The sequence below is a fragment of the Urocitellus parryii genome, unplaced genomic scaffold, assembly GCF_045843805.1.
Source record: "Urocitellus parryii isolate mUroPar1 unplaced genomic scaffold, mUroPar1.hap1 Scaffold_95, whole genome shotgun sequence".
NCBI lineage: Eukaryota > Metazoa > Chordata > Mammalia > Rodentia > Sciuridae > Urocitellus > Urocitellus parryii.
Window position 1 is genome coordinate 41,383 of NW_027554244.1, and position 16,047 is coordinate 57,429.

Consider the following 16,047-nt stretch of genomic DNA (forward strand, 5'->3'; position numbering starts at 1 on the left):
ATTTGCCAGTAAATGGATGGAACTGGAGACTAACATGCTAAGTGAGATAAGCCAATACCAAAAAATGAAAGGCCAAGTGTTCTGATATGTGGATGCTGACTCACAACTGGGGGGGTGGGCAGAGGTTCACTGAATTGGAGGAGGAAGTGGACTGGGAATAGGGGGAAGGGAGGAGAGTTAAGAATGGGAAAGATAGTAGAATAAATCAGACATAACTTTCCTATGTTCATATATGAATACACGACCAGTGTAACTCCACATCATATACAACCACAAGAATGGGAATTTATACTCCAGGTACGTAAAAGTCAAAATACATTCTATTGTCATATATAACTAAACAAACAAACAAAACAAAAACAAATAATGGATGGATTGCACTCCAGAGCAAAACAAAATATTTTAAAGTAAAAAAGACAAAAGTGAAAAAGACATTAAATATTGTATACTCACCCAAACAGTTACTAAATCTTGTACATCTTGATGACTAACCAACTGAATATTGCCATCTTCATAATAGTGAACCTGTGTGATGAAGTATTGATCAAGTTTATGTTTATGTTTAGTTCATATAGAATCCTATTACTTAATGCACAGATTCATGCTTTAAGCTATCTTTTAAGTTGACAATCCATGTTTAGCAATTCTGAATAATTAATACAATCAATGATAATTCATAGTGGTATTAACATAAAATTCACAGAATGTTTAAGTTTAAGAATTCTTTTTTTTAATATTTATTTTTTAGTTGTAGTTGGACACAATATCTTTATTTTATTTATTTTTATGTGGTGCTGGGGATCGAACCCAGGGCCTCACACGTGCTAGGCGAGTGCTCTACCACTGAGCCACAACCCCAGCCCAATTTAAGAATTCTTTGGGCTTGTTGGTGCATTCCTGTAATCCCAGTGACTTGAGAGGCTAATGCAAGAGGATGGAAAATTTGAGGCCAGTATTAGCAACTTAATGAGACCTTGTCTCAAAAAATAAAAAGGGCTGGATATAGTTCATTGGTAAAGTGAACCTGAGTTCAATCTTGTACAAAAGAAAAAAGAAACAAAACCTCTTTCCTTACCAGATAAAATTTAAGTTCAAAAAACATTTGTGTGGGACTGTGGCTCAGTGGTAGCGTGCTCACCTAGCATGCATGAAGCACTGGGTTCAATCCTCAGCACCACATAAAAATAAATAAAATAAAGTCCATGAACAATTAAAAAATATTTAAAAACAAATAAAAACAAAAAAACAAAAAACATTTATGTTTTTGATTCCAGGCACTGGGCCAGACATTATGACTACAAAGATAAATAAGATCCCACTTTAGAAATATTAAAAATAATAAAAAGCTGGAAAATTAGTTTCTTTTTGAAAACCAAGGAGTTTTAATGGATCCTAATACTTAATATGTGAGACAAGGCCATACAAATATCATCAATATGCAGGAGGTACATAGATCTGACTGGCAGGAAAAACCTAATTGGGATTTAAAAGAAAATCACTGAAAACCAAATATTTGATGGGAAAATACACTATAAAAATAAGTGTGACATAGGCCAGATGCAGCGGCACATGCTTGTAATCCCAGGAACTCTGGAATGTGAGGCAGAAGGATCTTGAGTTCAAAGTCAGACTCAGCAATTTAGCAAGGCCCTAAGAAATCAGCAAGACCCTGTAGCTAATAAAATAAATCACTGAATTTTTTAGAGCCTTGATTTTGCTGAGGCTAGCTTTGAACTCTAGATCCTCCTATCTCAGTCTCCTGAGCCACTGGGATTACAGGTGTGTGCCACTGTGTCTTGTAGGCCTAAATATCTTACTGTCTCTTTCAAATAATTTTCATTGTGACTTTTAAAGGATAATAAAAATGAAGTAAGCCTTCTCTCAAAGTGTGACCAGACATTCTGTATTAAAAAGTGTATATGTATAGGGCTGGGGATATAGCTTAGTTGGTAGAGTGTTTGCCTTGCATGTATAAGACCCTGGGTTCAATCCCCAGCACCCCGCCTCCGAACACACACACAAGTATGAAACAGGGCTGTGGTTGTGGCTCAGCAATAGAGAGCTTGCCTCGCACGTGTGAGGCACTGAGTTCGCTCCTCAGCACCACATAAAAAAAGAAAATAACCAGCAAATAGTATTCTCTACATAATTATCTTTATCAACCCCAAATAGATCTCTGTTTAACTCCCTCCCCAGGAAAGCTTTTAATTCTACTCACTTCCATCCACCTCTCTTTGCATCTACATATAATTTAGTACTTATTTTAATTCTACAACAATGACCAACTCGCATGTTTATTTTAAAATGTGAAGTTTTATTTATTTAGGCAGTGCTGGAGATTGAACCCAGGGTCTTATGCATATTTGGCAAGCACTGAGTCATACTCCCAAACCAAAAATGTAAACTTTTTTTACCATGATCAATGAACATGTTTGAATCTTACCTGAATCCTGAGTACTCCAACCACCTGGGCTGTAGGTGGTGTAATAGTGAACTTCCACTCTGATCTCCAATGACCATTCCTATTAAAACATACACATACAGTGCTGCAGAATCAGCAGTAGGTACAAGAAAGAGGTGATTTACCACTGAGGCCAAAAAGTTGAAAAAAATTTTTGAGGGGTTGGGGAGGAGGGGACCAGTCATTCCCAATTTGTTAAACCCAAGGCATACTCAAACCTAGTCTGGAACTAAGTGGCCTGACCATAAACCTTTTCTAAATTATCTGGATTTCCACTTTTTCTTAGTTTGCTTTGAAGTGAACCATGCCCATTCTGTTCATGGTATGTTCTTCTGAAAATGGACAGGCTGCTGAGTTACATAATCAACTCAAATATTACTAACCCTTACCCAAGTAAAATTCAATAATTTCAACTGGGCACTTTATATTAATCATTTGTTCCCACTCAATATAAAAGTAGTTTTTAAAAAGATATGGCTATAGAATCTTAGAATTGGAGCTGGGTATGGTGACACATTCTTGTAATCTCAGTAACTCACAAGACTAAGACAGAAGGACTACAAGTTCAAGACCAGCCTCAGCATCTTTGTGAGACCCTGTCTCAAAATTAAAAAAAAAATAATAATAATAACAAGAACTAGGGATGTAGCTCAGTGGTAAAGCACCCCTTGGTTCAGTCTCACATATTGGAGAGAAAACAAAACAAAACAAAACAAAACAAAAAACCCAAACCAAATTAGAATTGGAAGGAATCTAAATAATGTCTAAATTCATAGATGGAGAGCTAAAATCTTGTAAATAAAAAAATTACCTTGCTGAGGCAGGAGGATTAGAAGTGCAAGGCTAACCTCAGGAATTTAGCAAGACCGTCAGCAACCTAGTGAAATCCTGTCTCAAAAATAAAAAAGACTAGGATATATGTAAATTAATAAATGTTGGGAGCAGTGAATGAACTATATAATCCTTGAGCTGTCCCTCCTGGGAACTCTCTGTGCAAAGGCCTAGATTTAAAACTGTCCAGGTGCTGTGGTGATGCCCTGTTCAAAGGGAAATTCCATGCTAGCCAGGGACTTATCAGTTCTTAACCTTGGGTTCTAATGACAGTTGTCCACAGGTGGAGAATTATGGGCACAAGCTGATAGTTCTAATTGAGCTGTTTATACCCTCCACTTTGGTTCTGTTTATCTTTAAGAAACTTTCTTACAATAAATCCTTTTGAGGTTAAAACCTATATAATGAACATAGTGAACTGGCTCTGGGTTGTCCATCCCTTGTCAGGGCCCATGCTTTTTCTCTATTTGTATTGTCTCCATCTCCTTATCACCTGATCTGGTATCTGAATTAACTGCTGTGCAGTTTGCAGCAAAAAAAAATTCTCAAAATGGATAAAAATTGCTGATTTCTCTACAAAATAATTAGATGCAAACAGAAGAGAATATCTATTTCTTACCGAAAGTTTTTAGGCTGAAACTGGTGGCTTTCAATACATGCCATGATAGTCTGTTGCACATCTATAGTTTTAGAATAAACCTATTGGGGGAAAAATCAAACTAGAAATACACAATTAATCTAAACGCCAGACAATGCACATAAGCAGTGTGTTAAATCCTTGAGACAGATAGAATAAGCAAAACATAGCACTCACAACCAGATCCTGTTAAATTCTTTATATATATATATATTTTTAGTTGTAGTGGACACAATACCCATATTTTATTCTTTTTATGTGGTGCTGAAGATCGAACCCAGTGCCCTGCACATGCTAGGCAAGCACTCTACCTCTGAGCCACAACCCCAGCCCTAAATTCTGTTAAATTCTAACAGAGACAGAGGTACAATGAATAGAGGAAAATATTGCTCCTGGCTTAGAGTTTAATGGAGGTTTCCATTTAAGATGAGCTTTACAAAGCAGATAAGATTCTGATAAGCAGAGACTGAGAATAAAGACCAGTAAACAGTTCAGGCATGAAATCAAGGGTTTGTTAAGTGAATGTCAATTAGGTCTTCAGGTTACAGGGTATGTGTAAAGTAGACTAGTGGGAGACAAAATGGTAGATTTAGAACATACAGTAGTATATATAAGTAAAAACTTTAGATTTCATTCTACAGGAAGCAGAAAGATAGTAAAACAACATGACCAAAACTATTATATTGGGAGAATATGACCAGCAGTATTATTTTTGGAGAATGACCAATTCTGCTATACAGGAAAAAAGGGAAGAAAAGCTGGAGGCTGGTTAGAAGACCACATAAATTAATTTAGGTCATAATCTAGGGTAGTATCAAATGGTAATGAAAAGGAAGGGTTCCAGACATAATGCATAAGTTTAGCAATATATTGTAACTAAAAGGTTAAACAAACAAATGGACAAACAAAAAAAAAGGAAGGGCCAAAGTATTTGTACATCTGAATGATTGGAAGATGGTGGTATCAATGACAAACTGGGAAATCTAGATGGAAATGTCTAGCCAGTAGTTACAGAAACACCAACTCTTCCTTACAGTATAAATAAATGGAAACAATTACTAGAGGAATGCAAAGAAGCCATTGAATTTTAGAGTTCACATAATATGTTTTCCCATATTATTTTCTATTTGCTCGAATAAAACTGGGAAAATCTACAACAAAATAAAAGAAAAGGCATGTTTATTATCCACAAAAGGTAAAGCTGAAGTTAGTTCACTGTCCAAGGTCTCTTAAGAGAATAAGTGGTGAAGATAAAACCAAAACACATTGTTTTTCTAACACTAAGTCTGTGTTACTTTCCCTATGTTTAGTGGGCTATGAACTTTCAAGTGTATTTTAAAAGTTTTTGGATATTAGAAAATTAGAGACAAAGTAAAAAGAATTAATAGGTATTGATAATGGAAGTCTAAGCAAAATATCATTTCTATTTTCTGGGCTCAGTATGAAACAGCAGTAGAAGTCAAGGACCACAAAAATGTTCACTGGATCAAGTGATTCAGGAACCATTAATACTCTCAGAGAGCACTTTCTATAGGATGGAGACTAAAGTAAAATTCAAAGGCTCATAAGTGGATGAGTAATGAGAACATGGCACTAGTAGGGGAAGAAGGCCCAATGATTTGGAGGGTAAGGAAGAAAACAGAGGAGAAACAGCAAGATGAACAGAAACAACTCAGAGGAATTATCATGATTAAAGTTTTATCTCCATTAAGTACAGGAAAAATAAGAACATTTCTAAGTAATGAGAACTATATAAGAAGAAAAAACAAAGTCATATAAAATTGTCTTAAAGTACACAGGATAGTATGAAACCAAGAGTAAGAACCTTTCTTTCTCAAATTCAAGTATAAGAGAAAAGTTTTTCAGTGTGGAGGGAAGAGAAAAAGATTTTATGTCAGACTCACACCTAATAAAACGTTGGGGATTAGATGCCCATCTAGGACAAATAAGAATTGTCTGAAAAATGCCACATAGAAAATGTGATAGTTAATAATGAGTTGAAATTACTAAAATAGATTACTAAGCAAGACAGCTAAGAATATAGAAAACTAGTGTACAGTAGACACCATTAGAAAAATTCCAGCACTTTGTTGCTCATTTGATAGCAAAGAGAAATGAAAAAAGATCCCTGAGGTTATTTGCCATTGAAACTCTCCAAATTAAGAATGGGGAATGACAAACTTTGAATAGATAACAAATGACAAATTGAAAGTATATTTAGGAACGAAAAGCCAATTTCTAAAAGGAAGTGTATCAAGTCTCCCACTGCAATACTGGGTTCCAAAAAGAATTCTGTACTGGTATCCACCAAGATGGGTTTTCTCCTTTATTAAACAAACAAACAAACAAACAAACAAATAAATAAATAAAATAATAATGTTATCTACCATTTAGGCAGGGCTTATGTTGTGCCACTGTTTTAAGCACTGTAAATGCATCATTAACTCATTTAATCTTCACATCAATACTATGTGGTAAGAACTATTTCCATTTCAAATGAGAAAACAGACATAAAACTATTAAGTCATTTACCTAAGGTCACACAGCTAGTTAGGTGGCAGGGCTAAGACGCATACCAGTTATTAAAGTTTAAATGTAAGTGCTCTTAACTAACTTTCTATATTGCCATTTAACTCATCATCATCACATATTTTAAATATTCAAGTTAATGTATTGTTTTTGAGAATTGCTTAGAGATTAGATTTTCAGCATTCTCATTAAAAAATGAGAATGTTAATTAGCTCAATTTAGACATTCCACAGTGTATACCTATTTCAAAACATCATGATTTTATTAATTGATATAAGTTTAAAATACAATAATAAAAAATTATTAAACATTCTGAGGCTGGTGTTACAGCTCAGCTGGTAGAGTTCTTGTTTCACATGCACAAAACCCTAGGTTCAATTCACAGCACCACCAAAACAAACAAACAAACAAATAAAAAATTAAACATTCTATACATATCTTTCTTGTCACAATATTATAAAGGGGAAATCATGTTAGAGCCAAATTTATCTGTTAGAGCCCAAGAGATAGTAAAAAATAAAAATAAAATTACTCTGGATTTCTAAAAGTGTTTATTTCAAAACAGTTTTGATTATCTAGTGAAAAATATCTTAACTATGCAGAAGTAATTTTTTTATATAAATGCCTATGCCAAAAAGACACAAATGTGGACAATAGATCTCCCAACAATTTTAACATTTTTTCCTAAGTCTATGTTAAATTATTTAAAAACTTAATTTTTGAAGGAAGGCAATATTTTTCATAAGTAAATAAGATAAATATGAAATAGAACATATAGAAATTTAAAATTATTATGCATTGTGATTTTATAAAGAAATTTTTCATATATTTATACTCCGTTCAAAAATGGTTTAGGGGGCTGTGGTTGTGGCTCAGTGGTAGAACGCTTGTAGTATGTGTGAGGAACTGGGTTTGATTCTCAGCAACACAAATAAATAAATAAATAAATGCCCACTGACAACTAAAAAATATAAAAAAAAGATTTAGGGAATAAAATACAGAGACCATAACTAAGAAAGAAGTGATGTTTGGTTGGCCAAAGTTCCCAAGTGATAAGGTAAATGTAAGAAATATAACACTCTGATAATGAAATAGGCAGACAGTTACTTAACAGTACAGAAGCCATTGGAATAATGATCTTTCACATAGGCTCTTAAAGCATTGTCATAGGATTCTCTCCAAGACTTCAAACCTCCATCTACTTCCTCTGGTTGAGGGTCACTTTGCTTCTTTCTATAAGTGATCAAACTTAAAGGAAATTTTGTTTCTTGGATCTAAAAACTGACTATTACCCAGGTCACCATGCTCTGTAATTAAGACCTTCCAAAAAAGAATTAAAATTATGACTAACTATAAAAAATATAGTTATCACATTTTGCAAAACAAATAAATAAAATTGAGGAAAGCAGTTTTTCATTAAGTCAAATTTCTCTTTCATATTGATTTTTTCCAAGTCTCATTTTTATTCTTATGAAAATATTATACTTATGGTAAGTCAACTTTATCCTATAAATTGCCCCCCACCTAAACACCCATCATTTCTTGGTTTAATATTTATGTAAGTACTTTTGAACACTTTGGTATTCTCTTTCCTATACTTTATGCAAAATTTTCAGAGTCACTATACTGAACATTTAAAAATATATAAAGGTAAAAAATCTCCTATTTTCCAAATAGCAAATTCCTAAAGGAACTTAAAGTAGCCTACATTTCAGTATGAATGCTTTTATTTCCCCATTGAATAAAAATGTCTCCTGTTATTCTTTTTTTAAATTTTTTTTTGAAAGAGAGAGTGAGAGAGGGAAAGAGAGAGAGAATTTTTTTTAATATTTATTATTTATCGGCAGACACAACATCTTTGTTTGTATGTGGTGCTGAGAATTGAACCCGGGCCGCACACATGGCAGGCGAGCGCGCTACCGCTTGAGCCACATCCCCAGCCCTCTCCTGTTATTCTTACTAAAAAGAATTAGAGACAGCTGAAAAATTTTTAAGATCTTTTGATTTTCTCTCTTCATATTAGGGGCATCTCTCTCTCTCTCTCTCTCTCTCTCTCTCTCTCTCTCTCTCTCTCTCTCTTGTCAAAGATAAACACTAGTATCAGCAGAAAGAGAAAATAATTTCCTAATGTGTAGAATATTTTTAAAAACTTTGAAAATCAAGACATAAATTTATTTAGCACTTAATATACATCTGCTTTGGTTTCTATCATCTCAACTACGTGTCAGGCATAGTCTATCTAATGGGTGTATTTTTTCATATATTTTTTGGATCTTTTGAAAATATGTGAAAAGGCCATTTGTTGGGCATGTAAGCTGGAAATAAGCCTACTTTCCTTTGCGCAGGATCATAGGGCTCCACTCACTGGTCTGTATATTTGTGGTTCGGAACACCAACCACAACCCGCCCCATCACCATGGTAACCTGGCTACTCTCACGTGCACATTGTGTTCCTTTTCTTTCTGCTTTTTGCCAGTGAACTTTCAGCCCATTGGATGCCACTTGTAAGTGTGTTGCTTGCTCACTGGATTATTATGGCCCTCAGCTAAATTTACTAGGTAACAGACTATGCATAAAAGGCTTCCCTATGCAATAATAACGTGGAACAACTTCTGTGAAACTGGTCACCAGAAGCTTCTTTTTGACTTTGTCACCACAACCTCCTCAGCTCTTCAGTGGGCTTTGGCTGGACCAAGTGAGCCCACAGCCATTGAGTACTCTTCTTCCTAAAACCAAAAAGTGTGTGTGTGTGTGTGTGTGTGTGTGTGTGTGTCTGTGTGTGTGTATTTGTGTACAATTAAAAAAATCATGGATACTTTGAAGCCAATTAATACTGCCACCAGGTAAAAAATCCCAGCAATAAAGGTGCCTCTGAAAAAAACATACTACTACACAAATCATACAGATGCTTTTTTAAGTAGATGCTACTCAAGTTTTATAATGTTATATGTTGCTCACTGTCATCATATAATAATGCTGAACCCTTTTTTTTTTTTTTTGGATATACGAAATACCATAAGTAACATTGCCTATTATATATTAGGTGACTTATCAGTACTTGATAACTGAATGCAAGTATTAAACGTTTTATGACATGGTATTAAAAGGATATCAGTACCAATGACCAAGAAATAAACAAAAAAATCCCTGAAATCTTTAATAATCTCATAGTTATTTTTAAAATTCTGTTGGTAATTAAAGTCAGCCTACAAAGAAAAAGCATGAAGTTGACTCTTTCATTTAAACTCTCAAAATTTAGCACAACATTCTCCCTCATATCTGGATCATGGACCCACTATGAAACCAACGAATACCAATTAATGAATGGCTTATGATTTAGGATTTACCATTTCCTGAGTGGACTTTCCTTGAAAAAAAGTTATTGCAAAAACATTTAACGTTAACAAAACATTATAGCCTCTTATATAATAAATAAGTCTTAAAAGCTATAATTAACTCCCTTCTCTCATTGCTAATATTAGTTACTTGTATGTCCATCTATTTCTTGATTTAGTACCTCAGAAGTTTATCTATCTTATTAATTTTTCCAAGAATCATCTCTTGACTTCATTGATATCAATTGAATGTTTCATTTATTTCTGCTTCATTTTTATTATTTCTTCTGTTTTTCTGTTCTTTTGCTAACTTGCTGAGATAAATAATTAACTCATTATTGTTTAACCATTATTCTTTGATATGAGCATTTTCTTAAACAGTTACTTTTGTTAAAATCAACAGATTTTATATTTTTAGTTGTAGAATTTGAAAGGAAGAAAGTAATTTGTAGTTAATCTTATTGTGCCTTGTGATAGCTGATTTTAGGTACCTAGATATTTGGTTATATATTGTGTCTGAGTATCTGAGGGTTATTCTAGTAAAAAATAAACATTTAAATTGGCAAAATTAATTAGTACAGCAACATGCCCTCTCCAATGTGGGTGGCCTCATCTAATCTACTAGAGATCTGAATAGACTTAAAGACTGAGTAATAAAGAAATTTTTCTCTGTTTGATTGTATTTGAAGTGAGATGTCAGTCTTCTGCATTTGGATTATGACTCTCACTGGAACTCAGACCATGAGCTCTCAAGAAAGTGCCTCACTCTGGCTTTAAGACTCAGACTGGAACTATATAATTATAGGTCTCCAACTTGTCAAATACAGATTTTGGATGTCTTAGCCTCCATAAATGCATGAACCAATTCCCTTATAGTAAATGTATTTTTAAATGTCTCTATTTGTGTGTGCATACTATTAATTTAGCTTATCTAGAGACACCAGAATAATGCTCCAATACAAGATACACCTGTCATACAGATAAATTATTTGAATTCATGAAAAGTAAACTTTCATTTTTATGTACCAGCTACAAAGCTAAGAAATAAAATTTTCAAATAATAGCTCTTATAATAGAATAAAATATCATGTAGTTTGGACTAAATAATATAAAATAAGAAGACCCTCAAGTTTACTATAAAATAGTATGCAATAACAGGCCACAGTGGGCCACAGTATGTGATTATCTAATATTATCTAGGTTTGTGTATGTATTCTTTATGATGTTCAAATAAGGACAAAATCATCTAACAATTAATCTGTCAGAATGTGTCCCATCATGAAATATACTCTTAAGAGAAATTGAAGTTCTAAGAACAAGATACTATTTTTGTGATTATCAGATTTAATATTTTCTGAAGGGCTATGTTAATTCCCCACAAGAAGTTAGCAAAATTACAATCAAATTAAGCAGCCTGTATTGACAAGATAATTTAAAAATAACATAGGAGATTCAAAAGGTTAAGAAAATCAGTAACATAATCTTTAAAGAAGCACAAGTACTTGCTCTTCTAATTGTTATAATTTATTATAAACCTGCAGAAATTAATATATTGGCATAAGGATAGAGAAATATATCAATGGAACAGATTAGATTGTTCAGAAGCAAGATCATTTATACCCTTGTCTTACAACAAGTGACATTAGAGTATGGGAGAGTGTAGACAGTGGAGAATTGGGGTAAAGTGGATGAATGATACTGAACAATTAAAGACACCTATATGAAAAAAAAAATTCAACCTCAATCCCTACTTCATATTCAACATAAAAATCAATACTTGCAGGCTTTCATACCTATTAACTAAACATATTTATTAAAGTTCTGGTAATGTAAACATGTATTTTTATGACCTTAGGTAGAAAAAAGACTTCTTAAATAGAATACATAAGTTATTAATCATACAGGGAAGGGGTACCACACTTTAACTACATGTAACTAAGATTCATCAAAAGCCACCTCAAAGAAGAAAAAAATTAAGTTGCAGAAGTGGAGATGGATGTGACACATATGACAAAATGATTCATATACAGAATATACGAAGAACGCCTAACCCTTCAATAGGAAGAAAAGTATCAAAACCCTAATAGAAGAAGATGGGGGTATGCATAGGGTTTACAGCTCAGTAGTAGAGTGTTTGCCTAGCATGAGAAAGGCCTGGGTTTGATCTATGTCCTACAAAATAAAGGAAAAAATACAAGCACTTCACAACAGATGACATTTAAATAGCCAATATACATACGAAGGTGCTCTAACTCTTTAGGAAATAAGGAAATGCAACTCAGACAATATTGAAAACTATTACCCACTAACCAGTCAGCAAAATTATTATCAAATATTGATGATAATTTGGAGCAATAGGAACTTTCTTACACTGCTATTGGAGCATTAAATGGCTCAAATTCACCATTTCATACATACGTTAGTCACATGAGATTCTAATCAGCAACAGATCACATATATGACAGTGATCCCATAAGATTATAATGGAGCTATCCAGGTGCAGTGGTGCACACCTACAATTCGAGCTAATAGGAGGACTGAAGTTTTGAAACCAGCCTAGGCAGCTTAGCAAGAAAATATTTTAATTTTCTTAAAGTAATAATAATAAAAGCCTGTACATGTAGCTTGGAGGTAGAGAACCCTTGGCTTTAATCCCTAGTACCACCAAAAAAGATCATAATCTAACTGAAAAAAATCCTTAATACATAATGAAGTCATAGCTGTCTTGACAATAACATGATACTCATGTGTTTGTGGTGACGTTAGTATAAACAAACTTACAGTTCTTCCAGTCATATCAAAGTATAGCACATACAATTCTGAAAAGTGAATGACATTTGATAATTATAATGAGCATCTATGTTATTCATTTGTACATTTGCTCTTCCATAATTTTTTTTTTTTATTTTGGAGCCTCGCTACTTATTTTAAAAGTGCATATACAGGTGTGGTGTTATCCACATATAGTCACAGCATTTTGGAAACCGAGGAAGGAGGACTGCTAAAGCAAGAAGATTGCTTTAATCCAGGGGATTGGTGACAGTCAAAGTAGGACCCCATCTCTTAAAAACCAAAAATGGCAAGTACTATAAAATAGTATGCAATAACAGGCCACAGTGGGCCACAGTATGTGATTATCTAATATTATCTAGGTTTGTGTATGTATTATTTATGATGTTCAAATAAGGACAAAATCATCTAACAATTAATCTGTCAGAATGTGTCCCATCATGAACATATACATATATATTCTTTACAGTTAAGCATTTAATACAGTAGACATTGGTCAAATATGGATAATGCACATCTACAATGTAGCTCCACCGAATTGATACAGGATTTAAAGAGTATAAAACACAGGCCAGAATTAAAATATTTAGTATAAAAATGGCAAATATCTTAATTTTTTAATCTATCATGTGTTGCAATGACTATATATTTATTAGGCTGAATAAAATATATCATTAAAATCAACTTTATCTCTGTCTACTTACATTTAAGTGTAGCTTAGAAAAAAATTAATATATATATATATATATATATATATATATATATATATATCACATTATATTCTACTACATATCACTATTTCAGAGACATTACTCACATGTATACTTGAAGACATGCACCAGGAGGATTGTAAGTAACATTATTAGTTATATTTCCCAAACTGGAAATTTTCACTAGAGTGTAATAATATATTGTGGCATATTCATACAACATGTAGCAAAAAATAACAGTAGTAATAAAACATGGATCTATCTTCAAAATATTATTAACATAATGAAGCCAGATTAAAAAATAAAAACACATATGATTGAATTCATTCTAATCTATTTAAAAAGTTCAAGATGAGAAAAACCTAATTATGGTATTTAGGAACACCTGATTGGATGAGAAAATTATAAAAAAAGCAGTCACTACCATAAAAGTGGTATGATGAGAAAAGTGTTGACACTGTGCTAACTTCAACACACATTATGCTCAGTGATGGTTAAATACTAGTGTTCTGTAAATTGTATATTTTTTATTTATATGCATTTTCTGATTGAGTTACAATTCACCATAAAGAGGACTTAAAAAAGAATCATCGGGCAAAGAAAAAAGAAGGGTAAAGTTATCAAAAATAAGTCTAAATGGTCATTGTAGTACCCAGTTCAAAGAAAAAAGGACAAATTTCAAATTCTGTAAGGGTATAGCAGAATACACCCATAACACCAGGTTCTCAGAAGAGTGAGGTAGGAGTACCAGTGAGATTATTCCAGACTGTAATAGTAATACTAAAAGCTAAGCAACACTAATTTCCAAAACAGAATTCAACATTCAAACAAATTATCAACAACATGTCATAGTAACATACTCCTTTGTATACCAAGATAATAAATCTTATCTCCCATATATTCTTTCTCATTAAGCTTATGTGAGTTCTGCTATTGTAAAATGAATATAAATACCAATAAATGAAAAATCTGGAATATAAGAAATGAAGGAACCATTATGGAAGAATGGCCAAAAGAATGCCCAGAATGAAATGAATGGAAATTACAAAAATATCACCAGTCCACATTTAGGTCAGAAAAATAGAAATATCACCAGTCCACAGTCAGGTCAGAATGCCCTGGGAGAAACTGTCTCAAGAAAAGAAAATTGATTCAATGACTGAGGGAACTAAAAATCTTGGGAGAATATTTGGAAAACTGGTAGAGAGTTTGAGAATCAAAACATAGAAAACTATACAAATAAGAAAACAAGGTAATTTTCTAATCAAAGACTTCCTCCAGAGCCAATCTTGAGCAACTTAAGAGCTATAATGCCTGCAACTCTTAGCAGGCAATACAAACGTGCATGTGACAATGTCCCAAATAGGGTAAAACTGAATATAATATAAAGTACTTCACCAAAAATTTCCCAAGGTATTTAAAATGTTTCTGTGGGAATGTACATTAATTCTATTAAAAATTAATAATAAATTAATAGAAATTGTTTTTATACTTCACTAAAATGGTCAAATTTTCTTACACATATTTTATAAGCAAAGGGTATACCACAATTGTTGAGTTCAACAATATAATATTTGCCAAGCACCTAGAAAACAAGCACAACATATGAATGCTACCTAATAGGACTAAAGCAAAGGACAAGGATTAGATGCTAGTCCTGGTTTTGCTCTAACATATCCTGAAAAAAACAAATATGGACCTGAACATGAAGATGATTTGTCAATACTACCTACACTTAAATACTATTGGCTACCACAAAGTAGTAATGGGCGTATATTGCTTTATGCTGCCAACAACATAGACCTACCTGGTAACTGAACTCACACTTCATGATAGAAGTACTATCTAAGCATTTCTCCCTTTGCTTTTAATTCAGGTCAGAGTTCATTACCACCACTCAGCACACTTCCACATTGATTTCGTCTCCTTACAGAATTGGACTACACATGTCAGAAGATCAGTTTAATACTTTAGAACCTGGTGCACCAATGAGATGACAATCATTCCACCCAATGTTTTAAAAAGCATGACTTGAAATTTGCCCTAAGGGAGCCAATGCTCACTTTTAAGAATCAGGACATTAGAAAATCTGAAATTCGGAATGCCTGAGAAAATGTTTTTACCTTTAAAACACACTACTGCCTTCCTTTTCTAGGAATTTAATGTATGAAGAATTATATTCCAGGTGCAGTCTTTTTCTCTTCTGAATCCCTCCTGGGGACAACAGATGGATCACAGCAGAGTTTGAGAAAGGACTGCGAACTCAATCCAGTTTTATAACCACAACCAACCCTTCCTTCCAGGACCCGCCCAAAAATCAAAACAAAACATACCAAATCGAGAAAATGCCCTCCAGGACCAACAGGCAGCAGAGTCCCTGCTGCCAGCCACGGGGACATGGCTGAGCCTTGGCTGAGAGCAGGGTGGACCCTGCTTCCTGTAGGACTTCAGGGATGGACAGGCACCCCGCCCTCTGTGGGCTAGCCAGGTCCCTCCCCCAGGTCTCTGGTGGCTGCCGGCCCAGCACTGACCTTCTGGAGGCCCAGGACCAGCAAACCCCCACCATTTCTGATGGTTCTCTTTGCTGAAGATTTCCGACCTCCGCTGTGCCAGCTGCGTGGCCAAGGTAACCACAGTGGAGCTGGGGCAGCCCGTGGGCCAAGCTGGGCTAGGAAGGTGGCCAAGCCGCGGCAGGCCGGTAGCCACACAGGCAGAGCGCAGGCCACATGTGTCGCAGGCCACCGCCTCCAGCCT

At 34.1% G+C, this 16,047-nt stretch overlaps 1 non-coding gene and 1 pseudogene across 1 annotated transcript; both read right to left on the bottom strand.

The window, feature by feature from the left end:
* Positions 1-453: 453 nt before the first annotated feature.
* On the bottom strand, positions 454-15,692 carry LOC144253118 (F-actin-capping protein subunit alpha-1-like; annotated as a pseudogene).
* On the bottom strand, positions 787-859 carry Trnaa-agc (transfer RNA alanine (anticodon AGC)). Its single transcript has one exon. It is a non-coding gene; the product is annotated as a tRNA-Ala (tRNA).
* Positions 15,693-16,047: the final 355 nt, after the last annotated feature.